The 12,675-nt window shown below is 46.1% G+C and overlaps 1 pseudogene; it reads left to right on the top strand.

Moving 5' to 3' along the window:
* The first annotated feature begins 9,228 nt into the window (after nucleotides 1–9,228).
* LOC142446265 (cytochrome c oxidase assembly factor 3 homolog, mitochondrial pseudogene) lies at nucleotides 9,229–9,564 on the top strand (annotated as a pseudogene).
* The last annotated feature ends 3,111 nt before the right edge of the window (nucleotides 9,565–12,675 follow it).

Below are 12,675 nucleotides of genomic sequence, written 5' to 3'. Positions count from 1 at the left end.
TTAATGGGGGGCTTTGATAGTGAAACAGAGACTGTATCCTTGCAGGACTCAATGGGGTTATATCCCTCTCTTTTAAAAAAATCATTTTATTAGAGGCTTATACAACTCATATCATGATCCATACATACATCAATTGTGTAAAGCATTTTGTGCATTAATTGCCCTCATCATTCTCAAAACATTTGCTCTCCACTTAAGCCCCTGGGATCAGCTCCTCATTTCCTGCTCCCACCCCGCTCCCTGATGAACACTTGACAATTTATAAATTATTATTTTGTCCTATCTTTCCCTGCCTGACGTTTCCCTTCGCCTACTTTTCTGTTGTCTGTCACCCACCAGGACACTGGCTCCTTCAAGGGTTTCTTTTTCACTATCATGATTTTTTAAATCCTACATCATGGTCACTATACCCAGCACTAAAAAGATTGTGTGACCTTTACCCTCCATGGTCTATCCTGGCATCTGATGGCGATCATTCTTGGCTGAATCAAAAACAGCCCAACCCAGAAAAGACCGATTTCCAAGTGAGCACGGAAGGGAGGAAACGGGAGTGCCACAAGCAAAGGTCCACTTCCTCAATTGTCCCAAAAGTCGTAAATTCTACATAAGTCACCAGATTACGGTAAAAAGAAAAATAGAGATGTCAAGTGTTCGTCCTTTTTTGTGTGATAAGTATCATAAGGCTGATTCCAACTCAGAGTGGCAGAGTGGAACTGCCCCTGTGGGGTTCCCGTGGCTGTCATCCTTATGAAAGAGGAATGCTTGGGACACTGAGACACTGGGTGTTCTTGAACTGCAGAGACACTGGGTGATCTTGAACTGCAGAGACACTGGGTGGCCTTGAATTGCAGAGACACTGGTTGGCCTTGAACTGCAGAGACACTGGGTGGTCTTGAACTGCAGAGATACTGGGTGGCCTTGAACTGCAGAGACACTGGGTGGTCTTGAACTGCAGAGACAATGGGTGGCCTTGAACTGCCAGCTTTGTCAGGAAGAGTTGAGCCCTTCGCCTTTTGCACGTCCAGAGCTCCTTACTGAGCAAAGACTGTGTGAGTCTAAAGAGGCATTTATGAACTGGTATCAGACATATGGGCTACTATCAGACATATGGAGTTGATCTGGAGTGGGCTGACATGGTTTCTCTATATACAATTGCTCTTTTATATCAAACTCCTTCTTGTACACATATGAGTGTCTATGATTTTGTTCCTCAAGTGATCCCAGACTAACACAGTGACCGTATTCTCCACACAAGGAAACATGACCCGGGCCTGTGCCACCCACACCATTGTTCCTATGTCCGTGTCCATTATTGCCACCACTGTGTCCATCCATCTTGCTGCCCTGCCACTTTATCAACTCGATGTCCTTCTCCAGAGAGTGGTTTCCCCTGACAATCTCTCCACAGTACGTAAGACAAGTCTGGCCATCCTTGCCTCTGAGGATCCCCTTGATCTTACTTCTTCCAAGACAGATCGGTGTGTCCTTTTACACAGGCTCATTACAAACATAAGCACAGTTTAGTTATAAACATGAGCACCTGCAAATGTAAACCATGACAGAGAGTTTTGATTCTTACAATAAAACCACAAATCAGTCTGTCACTCTGGAACTTTCCCGGATGAGGATGTTGGAGTCAGGGATAAAGAACTCTCAGGTAAGGGCAAGAGTTCGTTATAGTTCCTGTCATCCAGGCCCAGGGCCTCCATTACCACGATCCAACCTTACCCGGATCTAGCCAAGGAGTTGGGAAGAAGAGCCGGATGTTGGGAAGCTGAGCCAGTGTCAGATGGCAGCCGCTGGCCAGTTTTAATTGGCTCCTTCACCAAAACTTTGAACTTTACACAACTTGACATTTCTCCAAAATGTGTGATGTTACACCTGTGACAGCTTGATTCGGTTCATGAGGTATTTGCACTACTCGCTTCACCAGTCATTTAGCTATTTGTCCCTTCGATTTGAGAACAACATTTTCTGGGTAGCCCGACTGGTTTCACATTATCCCACTCTGGGGAAGCTCAGCTCCAACTCACAGACAGCTTTACGTATGACCAAGAAGACAGGTAACCAGCAGCTGCAGGCTCCCCACCATCATGGCTATGTTCGAGCACCTGCCTGCAGCTCTGGCGTCAATCTGTCTCACTGTGGGCATGCGGGGGGGGGGGGGGGGGACTGCCCTCCTTTTTGCTGATCCTGTACTTGGCTAAACAGAAGGCCCCTATCTAGCACATGGACTTCCTTGGTGGCATGTCCAATGTAAGCAAGCTGAAATTTCGCCTTCTTCATTCCTAAGGAGGATTCGGTGTGCACTTCCTACAGGCTGATCTGGTCATTCTCCTGGCTGGACACGGTATCTTCTGTAGTTTTCATCAATACCACAGTTCGAGAGTTTGGTTTTCCCTGCCCTTCCTTTCTCGTGGTCCAACTTACACCAGCACGGAAGGGGATTTTCAGAAGACTGTTGCCTTGGGTCAAATCCACCTTAAGGAACATACTTCCTTTTGGATCCTTTCCTCCATGCAAAACACTGCATAATTTCCTGACTCAAGGGCAGTGAGTTTGGCTTTGGGTTATACTTCCATGGACATTGAAGGTTGATCCAAGTTGAATGGAATCCTTGACCATTTCCATTCCTTCATCACTTAGCATCATGTGTTCATTGGTTCACTTCTTTGTTTTTTTCTTTATATTCAGGTGTGGCCCAGATGGATGGCTATTGTCTTTGCCTTTTATTTCTGAAGGCTTCAAGTCATATACGTTTTTCAAGAGCAAGTTTATATCCCGTGCATACTGCAGAGCATGCATGGTCCCTCCTCCATTTCCTGATGCCATGTTCTTCTTCATGGGGTCCAGCTCCTCGGGTGACTTCTTCAGCATGCACACAGAGCACGTAGGCCAAAGGATATGACTCAGCTGCGCACCTTGCCAAGTTGTAAGCCTCTCAGGACCCTCTTGTTCTGCTTGAACAACTACCTCCTGGTCCATATCCAGGTTCTTCTTGAGCACAAGGAAGTGCTCCGGAATGTCTATTGTCCAGTTACCTAGAGTGGGTTGTGATCCACAGAGTCGATTGCCTTTCCATAGCAGATAAATCTCCCCAACCAATGTGGAGCACTGCTATGAGGTTTTCAAAAGTGAAAATAGCGTAAAGCAGAGAAGCAATTACAGAGAAAGGCTTTGGAAACATTTAAGGGTCCCCAGAACCCTCAAATAAACTACTAAATGTAACCAAATAGCACATCAAATGTACAGTGCCAGTGACAGAGAGTAAACCTGAAGGAACCCTGGGGGCAAGCCCTTGGGGCAAGGGCTGGCTTTCATGGCGTGTGGCCCACCAGCTGCCCCACTGGGAGAAGATGAGACTGTCTGTGCATTGAAAGGCTTAATCTTAGAAAACCTCTTCCTTTTGATCCTAAAAGCAAATATCCTCTTTGGCGTATTTCAGTTATCAAACCAGCCTTCAGTACAGATTGCAACTCAATGGAAAGAAGACCAACATCCAAGATAAACCAAAAGTCCCATCCTCTGCCGTCAATTTTGACTCACAGCAGTGCTATAAGACAGGGTAGAACGACCTAGCATTGCCAAGACTTTCAATCTCTCTGGAAGCACACTGCCACCTTGTTCTCCCACAGAGTGGGTAGTGAATTCCAACCACCGATCTTTCTTTGGGTTAGCTCCCCACAGCCTACCCCACGGGGCCACAGGGGCTCCTTGTCATACTGATGTAGGTCTTTCTTAATAGTAAAGTTGTGGGGGAAACCAGCCCTGTACAACAAATCACGGGTTCCGTAAGAACAATTGTATGGTTATGCTATGTAAGGATTATAGTAAAGTCATAGACAATAAGTGATAAAAAACAGAAAGTTAAAGTTAAGCAAATAAAAAAGAACAGATGGCTATGTGAACCAGAGGAGTTTTTAATCACGCGTGAATGTGATATTTGCTCTCTGGATTATTTGTGACATCTTTCTTTACCCCATCAGCCAGCTGGATCATGAGTTGCAAAGAGTCTTAGGAAGAGGCCAGCAAGAGAGAGGCGAGTGTCTGCCCCTGAGGGCTTTCATGAAGCTGTTCCTGATGGGTGTTCATTATTCATAGTTAATGGGGGGCTTTGATAGTGAAACAGAGACTGTATCCTTGCAGGACTCAATGGGACTCTTTCTCTTTTTAAAAAAATCGTTTTATTAGAGGCTTATACAACTCACATCACAATTCATACATATATTAATTGTGTAAAGCACATTTGTACATTCATTGCCTGTATCATTCTCAAAACATTTGCTCTCACTTAAGCCCTGAGCATCAGCTCCTCATTTTCCCCTCCCACCCCACTCCCTCATGAGCACTTGATAATTTATAAATTATTATTTTGTCCTATCTTGTTCTGTCTGACGTCTCCCTTCACCCACTTTTCTGTTGTCCATGCCCCAGGGAGGAGGTCACATGTAGATCCTTGTAATCAGGTCCCCCTTTCCAACCTACCCTACCAGTATTACCACTCACACATGTGGGCCTCAAGGCATCATCTGCCTTGGATTCACTGTGTTTCAGGTTCCTATCTGTACTAGTGTCCATCCTCTGGTCTAGCCAGACTTGCAGGGTGGAATTAGAATCACGCTATTTGGGGTGGGGGGGGGAGCAGAAGCATTTAGGAACTAGAAGAAAATTGTATTTTCTATCATTGCGATATCGCACCCTATCTGGCTCATCTCCTCCTCGAGACCCCTCTGCAAGGGGATCTCCAGTGGCCTACAAATGGGCTTTGGGTCTCCATTCTCCATTGCCCACCCTCATTCACTATGGTAAGATTTTTTGTTCTGATGATGCCTGATACCTGATCCCTTCGACACCTCGTGATCACAATGGGACTATTTTTTATCTTTCTATAGACCTTCCCTGTCATCTACCAGGACACTGACTCCTTTAAAGGTTTCTTATCCATTATCATGATTTTTTAATCCTACATCATGGTCACTATACCCAGTACTAAAGAGATTGTGTGAACTTTACTCTCCATGGTCTATCCTGGAATCTGATAGTGATCATTCTTGGCTGAATCAAAAACAACCCAACCCAGAAAAGACCAATTTCCAAGTGAGCACGGAAAGAAGGAAACGGGAGTGCCACAAGCAAAGGTCCACTTCCTCAATTGTCCCAAAAGTCGTAAATTCTACATAAGTCACCAGATTACGGTAAAAAGAAAAATAGAGATGTCAAGTGTTCATCCCTTTTTGTGTGATAAGTATCATCAAGCTGATTCCAACGCAGAGTGGCAGAGTGGAACTGCCCCTGTGGGGTTCCCTTGGCTGTCATCATCATGAAAGAGAATGCTTGGTCTTGTCCTGCAGAGACACTGGGTGGGCTTGAACTGCCAGCTTTGTCATGACGAGTTGAGCTCTTTGCCTTTTGTACCAGAGCTCCTTACTGAGCAATGACCGTGTGAGTCTAAAGAGGCATTTATGAACTGGTATCAGACATATGGGCTACTAACAGACTTATGGAGTTGATCTGGAGTGGGCTGAGATGTTTTTATATATATAATTGCTCTTTTATATAAAACACTTTGTTATACACATATGAGTGTCTATGATTTTGTTCCTCAAGTGATCCCAGACTAACACAGTGACCGTATTCTCCACACAAGGAAACATGACCCGGTCCTGTGCCACCCACACCATTGTTCCTATGTCCGAGCCCATTATTGCCATCACTGTGTCCGTCGGTCTTGCTGCCCCACCACATTATCAACTCGATGTCCTTCTCCAGAGAGTGGTCTCTCCTGACCACCTGTCCACAGTACATAAGACCAAGTTGGCCATCCTTGCCTCTGAGGAGCCCCTTGATCTTACTTCTTCCAAGACAGATCAGTGTGTCCTTTCACACAGGCTCATTCAAACATAAGCACAGTCTAGTGACAAACATGAGCACCTGCAAATGCAAACCATGACAGGGCGTTTTGATTCTTACACTAAAACCACAAATCAGCCTGACTCTCTGGAACTTTCCCACATGAGGACTTTGGAGTCAGGAATAAAGAACTCTCAGGTGAGGGCAAGAGTTCATTATAGTTCCTGTCATCCAGACCCAGGGCCTCCATTACCATGATTCAACCTTACCCGGATCTAGCCTAGGAGTTGGGAAGAAGAGCCGGATGTTGGGAAGCCGAGCCAGTGTCACAGGGCAGCCGCTGGCCAGTTTTACTTGGCTCCTTCACCCAAACTCTGAACTTTACACAACTTGACCTTTCCTCCAAATGTGTGATGTTACACCTGTGACAGCTTGATTCGGTTCATGAGGTATTTGCACTACTCGCTTCACCAGTCACTTAGCCATTTGTCCCTTCGATTTGAGAACCACATTTTCCGGGTAGCCCGACTGGTTTCACATTATCCCACTCTGGGGAAGCTCAGCTCCAACTCACAGACAGCTTTATGTATGACCAAGATGACAGGTAACCAGCAGCTGCAGGATCCCCACCATCATGGCTATGTTCGAGCACCTGCCTGCAGCTCTGGCGTCAATCTGTCTCACTGTGGGCATGTGGAGGGGGGGACTGCCCTTCTTTTTGCTGATCCTGTACTTGGCTAAACAGAAGGCCCCTATCTAGCACATGGACTTCCTTGGTGGCACGTCCAATGTAAGCAAGCTGAAATTTCGCCTTCTTCATGCCTAAGGAGGATTCTGTGTGCACTTCCTACAGGCTGATCTGGTCCTTCTCCTGGCTGGACACGGTATCTTCTGTAGTTTTCATCAATACCACAGTTCGAGAGTTTGGTTTTCCCTGCCCTTCCTTTCTCGTGGTCCAACTTACACCAGTACGGAAGGGGATTTTCAGAAGACTGTTGCCTTGGGTCAAATCCACCTTAAGGAACATACTTCCTTTTGGATCCTTTCCTCCATGCAAAACACTGCATAATTTCCTGACTCAAGGGCAGTGAGTTTGGCTTTGGGTTGTACTTCCATGGACATTGAAGGTTGATCCAAGTTGAATGGAATCCTTGACCATTTCCATTCCTTCATCACTTAGCATCATGTGTTCATTGTTTCACTTCTTTGTTTTTTTCTTTATATTCAGGTATGGCCCAGATGGATGGCTATTGTCTTTGCCTTTCATTTCTGAAGGCTTCAAGTCATATACATTTTTCAAGAGCAAGTTTGTATCCCATGCATACTGCAGAGAATGCACGGTCCTTCCTCCATGTTCCTGATGCCATGTTCTTCTTCATGGGGTCCAGCTCCTCGGGTGACTTCTTCAGCATGCACACAGAGCACATAGGCCAAAGGATATGACTCAGCTGCGCACCTTGCCAAGTTGTAAGCCTCTCAGTACCCTCTTGTTCTGCTTGAACAACTACCTCCTGGTCCATGTCCAGGTTCTTCTTGAGCACAAGGAAGTGCTCCGGAATGTCTATTGTCCAGTTACCTAGAGTGTGTTGTGATCCACAGAGTTGATTGCCTTTCCATAGCAGATAAATCTCCCCAACCAATGTGGAGCACTGCTATGAGGTTTTCAAAAGTGAAAATAGCGTAAAGCAGAGAAGCAATTACAGAGAAAGGCATTGGAAACATTTTAGTGGGTCCCCAGAAACACACAAATAAACTACTAAATGTTACTAAATAGCACATCAAATGTACAGTGCCAGTGACAGAGAGTAAATCTGAAGGAACCCTGGGGGCAAGCCCTTGGGGCAAGGGCTGGCTTGCATGGCGGTTGGCCCACCAGCTGCCCCACTGGGAGAAGATGAGACTGTCTGTGCATTGAAAGGCTTAGTCTTAGAAACCCTCTTCCTTTTGATCCTAAAAGCAAATATCCTCTTTGGGTGTATTTCAGTTATCCAAACCAGCCTTCAGTACAGATTGCAACTCAATGTAAAGGAGACCAAAATCCAACGTAAACCAAAAGTCCCATCCTCTGCCGTCAATTCTGACTCACAGCAGTGCTATAAGACAGGGTAGAACCACGTAGCATTGCCAAGACTTTGAATCTCTCTGGAAGCAGACTGACACCTTGTTCTCCCACTGAGTGGGTAGTGATTTCCAACCACCAATCTTTCTTTGGGTTAGCTCCCCACAGCTTACCCCACAGGGTCACAGAGGCTCTTTGTCATACTGATGCTGGTCTTTCCTCATAGTAAATTTGTGGGGGAAACTAGCTCCCCATAACTAATCACGGTTCAGTAAGCAAAATTGTATGGTTATGGTATATAAAGATTATAATAAAGTCATAGGGAATAAGTGACTTAGAAGAGAATGTAAAATAAAGGAATTGGACACATTTCATGGTAGCATGCTCACCTCCTTGACAACCATGATCTCACCAGCCAAGTCCGTGCACAGTGTGAGCAGAGGTGAGGGGGAGAAATGAGATTTAGTTCTCACCAAGGCTTATATATCTTTTGTAGGTGTGCAAGCCCCTGATTACAGGTAAAGACAGAAGTCACAGGAAGGTGTTGTACTATAGGTAATACAGTAGTGGGATGGGACAATCTAGGGGTATACACCAATAAGAAGAGGAGGGATTAAGGGTATGCATGTGACAATTTCAGTGAGTCCTAGATCAATGATGGTAGCCTAACCTTGCTTGTCCTTGAGCTAGAGACTTGATTTACTCTAAGCTTTCCAGAGAGAGCACTCCCCTGTCCTTAACAGTGGGGCGTGAGCCACACGTATGATGGGACAGACAATAGGGTGTGCTTGCTCTGGGTGGCTGGTGCCTTCCGGGAGATCACTTCGACAAGCATTTACCATGAGTTGCAAGCAGTGCTCTAGGTCTGACATATATTTGTGAGAGAAGCTGGGGAAAGTCTTTTTATACCCCACATAAAGTGGCATAAAACAAGTTTTATACACGTGGGAGATATGTGTAAACATCTTTAGGGAATGTGGGAAGGCAGCGGCATGACCAATGGACTGTAAGAACGCCACATCTTCGTGCATTCCAAAGAAAGGGGACCCAACCGAAGGATCTAGCAATTGAACAAAATCATGAATTTCTCATGCAAGTAAAAGTTTGTTGAAGGCCCACCCAACCATGGTTGCAGCAGTACATTGACAAGGAGCTGCCAGAAGTTCAGGCTGGATTCAGAAGAGGATGGGGAATTGCTGATGATAAACGGATCTTGTCTGAAAGCAGAGAATGCCAGACAAAAGTTGACCTGTTTTTTTATTAACTATGCAAAAGCATTCGCCTATGTGGACTGTAAAAATCTATGGAGAGATAGCAATATGGCGGCCCCTGGCACTGGAGACCCTCTAAATACTGGTAGCCATGGGAAGGGCCCCGTGGCCCAGCGCATCGACCCAGCCCGGGAGACCCCCCCCCACCCCCCCCCCCCGCGCCGCAGGTGCAGTTCATGCGACAGGTGGAACTCGCCCAGTGGCAGAAGATGCTGCCCCAGTGGCGGAACCGGAACATCGTGACCAGCCTGGAAATCGGGGCCCTGGTGCTTGCTATTTAGGGTACACCTTCTACTCGGTGTCGCAGGAGCGTTTCCTAGATGAGCTGGAGGACGAGGCCAAAGCTGCCCTAGCCGAGCCCTGGCTAGAGCGTCAGGCCCCTGACACCGATGGGTGTCATGGTCTCGACCCTGCCGAGCCCCTTCACAAGCTGGATGATGTTCCGTGGTCCCGCAGAAAATGAAGCTGCTCATGGCATTGCTGCCCTCACCAACCTTACGCCATGCCTGGAGCCCCAGCAGCTGGAGACGTCTGCAGCTGCAAAAGGGACGCTGTCCACCTCACACACCATGTCCAGTGACCAGACCCATCCTGTAGTTTGCTTTCCTTGTTTCATGATTATATAGCCCTGGTTTTTCCTAAGAGCTCTCACTGGTTTGCCCCTTTCACACCTCTGGGGTGTGACTGGTATGGGGGTTGGGAGGTGGAAACTCCTAGCCGTGTTGGAGCCTGATGTGGGAATGATGGGGCCCATTTGAAAATAAACTGAGTCACCTCTCCTAAAAAACAAACAAACTATGGATAGCCTTTGAAAGAATGGGCCTTCCAGAACACTTCATTGTGCTCATGAGGAACTTGTACATAAACAAGAGACAGTGGTGCAAACAGACACAGGTAAGACAGCATGGTTTAAAATCAGGGAAGGTGTGTATCACGGTTGGATCCTCTCACCATATTTGTTCCATCTGTGTGCTGAGCAAATCATCACAGAAACTCGATACTATGAAGAAGAGTGTGGCATGAGGATTGGAGGACGGCTTAGTAACCACCTGCAATATGCAGATGACACAGCCTTGCTGGGTGAAAGTGAGGAGGGCTTAAAGCACTTGCTGATGAAGATCCAGGATTTCAGCCTTCAGTTGGATTGTAACTCAATGTAAAGAAAACCAAAATCTTCACAACTGAACCAAAAAGTACCTTCATGTTAAATGGAGAAAAGGTTGAAGCTGTCAATGACTTTGTATTGCTTGGATGCACAATCAATGCTCACTGAAGCAGCAGTTAAGAGATCAAAAGATATGTAGCATTAGGTAAATCTGCTGCATAAGACCTCTTTAGAGTATTGGAGGGCAGGAATGTCACTTTGAACACTAAGGTGTGCCGACTTAAGCCACAGTCTTTTTCATTGCCTCATATACTGGACATTGAATAAGGAAAATAGAAGAAGAAGTGATGCACTTGAATTTTGGTGCTGGAGAAGGCTATTGAAATTACCATGGACTGCTAAGTGGACAAACTGCTCTGTCTTGGAAAAGGAGGGCTCAAGGGCTCCTGAGGGGCAAGGATGGTGAGATATCTTACAGACTCTGGACATATTGTCAGGAAAGAGCAGTCCCTGGAGACAGACACCATGCCTGGTAAAGGGCAGGGGCAGAGAGAAAGAGGAAGGTCTACAATGAGCTCCATGGACACGGTGGCTGCAACAATGGCTCTAACAGAGCAATAGCGGTGAGGACGGTACAGTGTTCCCTTGAACATAACAACAACTTACACAACATACTTTCAGCCAAGATCCTTCTGCGAGCTTAAGGTTGTTGTCGTGGTGGCTGGTTGCCATCAAGTTCGTTTTGCCTGCTAGTGATCGTATGTAGAGCAGAAGGAGTCATCCCCCAATCGTGTGCCATGGGCATACTTGTTATGTTGAAGCCAATGGTGGCAGCCACCATGACCCTCCATCGCCTTGAGGGCTTCCTTTTCTTCACTGCCCGTCTGTGTCACCAAGCCTAAAGTCCTTTTCCATCGACTGGTCTGAAAATGCAAGGGGGAGATCATACACGGTATTTCTGACTGCAAGAGTGGGAATTACATTATCTGGACACACAGTGGTTTCCATCGTCCCCTGAGATGTCTCAGCAAACACTCAGAGTCACGGAAACACTCAGTCACCTATGCAGTTTGGAAGCTGGCTGCCTGGTAAACAAACGGAAGGAGATTCGTATTTGTGCTCGCACCAAAGAAAAGTGACCCAACAAGGTACAGAAATGATCGACTAAGATCATTAATGTTATATCAAGTAAAATGTTGTTGAAGATCATTCAATGACTGTTGCACATTACATCAAGAGGTAACAGCCAAAAATTCAATCGGGATTCAGAAGAGATATCTTCTGATGGAAGAAGGAATGGAACATGGGATCTCATTGCTAAGGTCAGATGGATTTGGGCTGAAAGCAGAGTGTGGGAACCAGCCCCAGAGTCGAACGGGGTCCTGAGGAAATGACAACGCAAGTATAGAAGGGAATAAAAGGAGACAGAGAAGCAGAGCACAGGGCATGGTTGCCAACCTTGGGAGAAGAGTCTTGAGTTTATTCAACAATAAGACTTTATCATAATGGGGCTTGCAAGTTTCTTGTTAGTGCATGCGATAAAATGGACAGTGTGTGAATAATCTTGAATATTCTGAGTCCTATAGGAGAACACTTCAAAGGAAGTGTCTGTCAAGCAAGAAACAAATGGTGTCAATCGTTCTTCAAGAATGAAAAACACTCACCCTGTCAGGGTACCCAGCCCTAACAGATCATCATGGGTTCAATAGGCACAATTATACAGTGATAATAAGCAAGGATTGTAGTAAAGTCATAGAGAGCACGAGAGATAGAAGATTGAAATAATAGAGTCAAACACAATTCATGGTAGCATGCTCACCTCAGCCTTACTTGGTGGTCCACGTGGAGAGAGAGATCTTTATTGCTAACCAAGGCTTTTATATGCTCTGGGGATGTGCAAGCCCCCTAAACACAGGGAGGATATTTGTCACAGGGAAGGGTTATGCTATAGGTAATACAGTAATGGGAAGTGGGTGATCTAGGTGTATCTACATAATAGGAAAGGGAGGGGAGGTGATGGGGGTACACATGTGACAGGATGGTCGGATCCCAGATTCAGGATGGCAGCCTAACTTTGCATGTCACTGAGCAGGTTTGACCTGTTCTCTGAATTACTATAGAGACCATTATCACTAGGGTGTAAACCCACCTACAGGGACCAGACTAATGGCTGCAAACCTTTAGGGAGAAGTAGCCCATTGTCCTTAAGAGCAGAGAGTGGGCTGTATTTGTGGTGGGACCAGACAGTAGTCTGGCAGCTGACTACCTTCAGGGAGGTAACTTGACAATCATTTACCATTAGCTACAAGCACTGTCCTAAGTCTAACATATATTTGGGGGAGATGACTTGGGCAAAATCTTTGTTTCCCACAACACCCCCCCCCCACACA

Source organism: Tenrec ecaudatus, chromosome 4 (genome assembly GCF_050624435.1).
Source record: "Tenrec ecaudatus isolate mTenEca1 chromosome 4, mTenEca1.hap1, whole genome shotgun sequence".
Lineage (NCBI taxonomy): Eukaryota > Metazoa > Chordata > Mammalia > Afrosoricida > Tenrecidae > Tenrec > Tenrec ecaudatus.
This window is presented reverse-complemented; position numbering and strand designations above follow the sequence as displayed.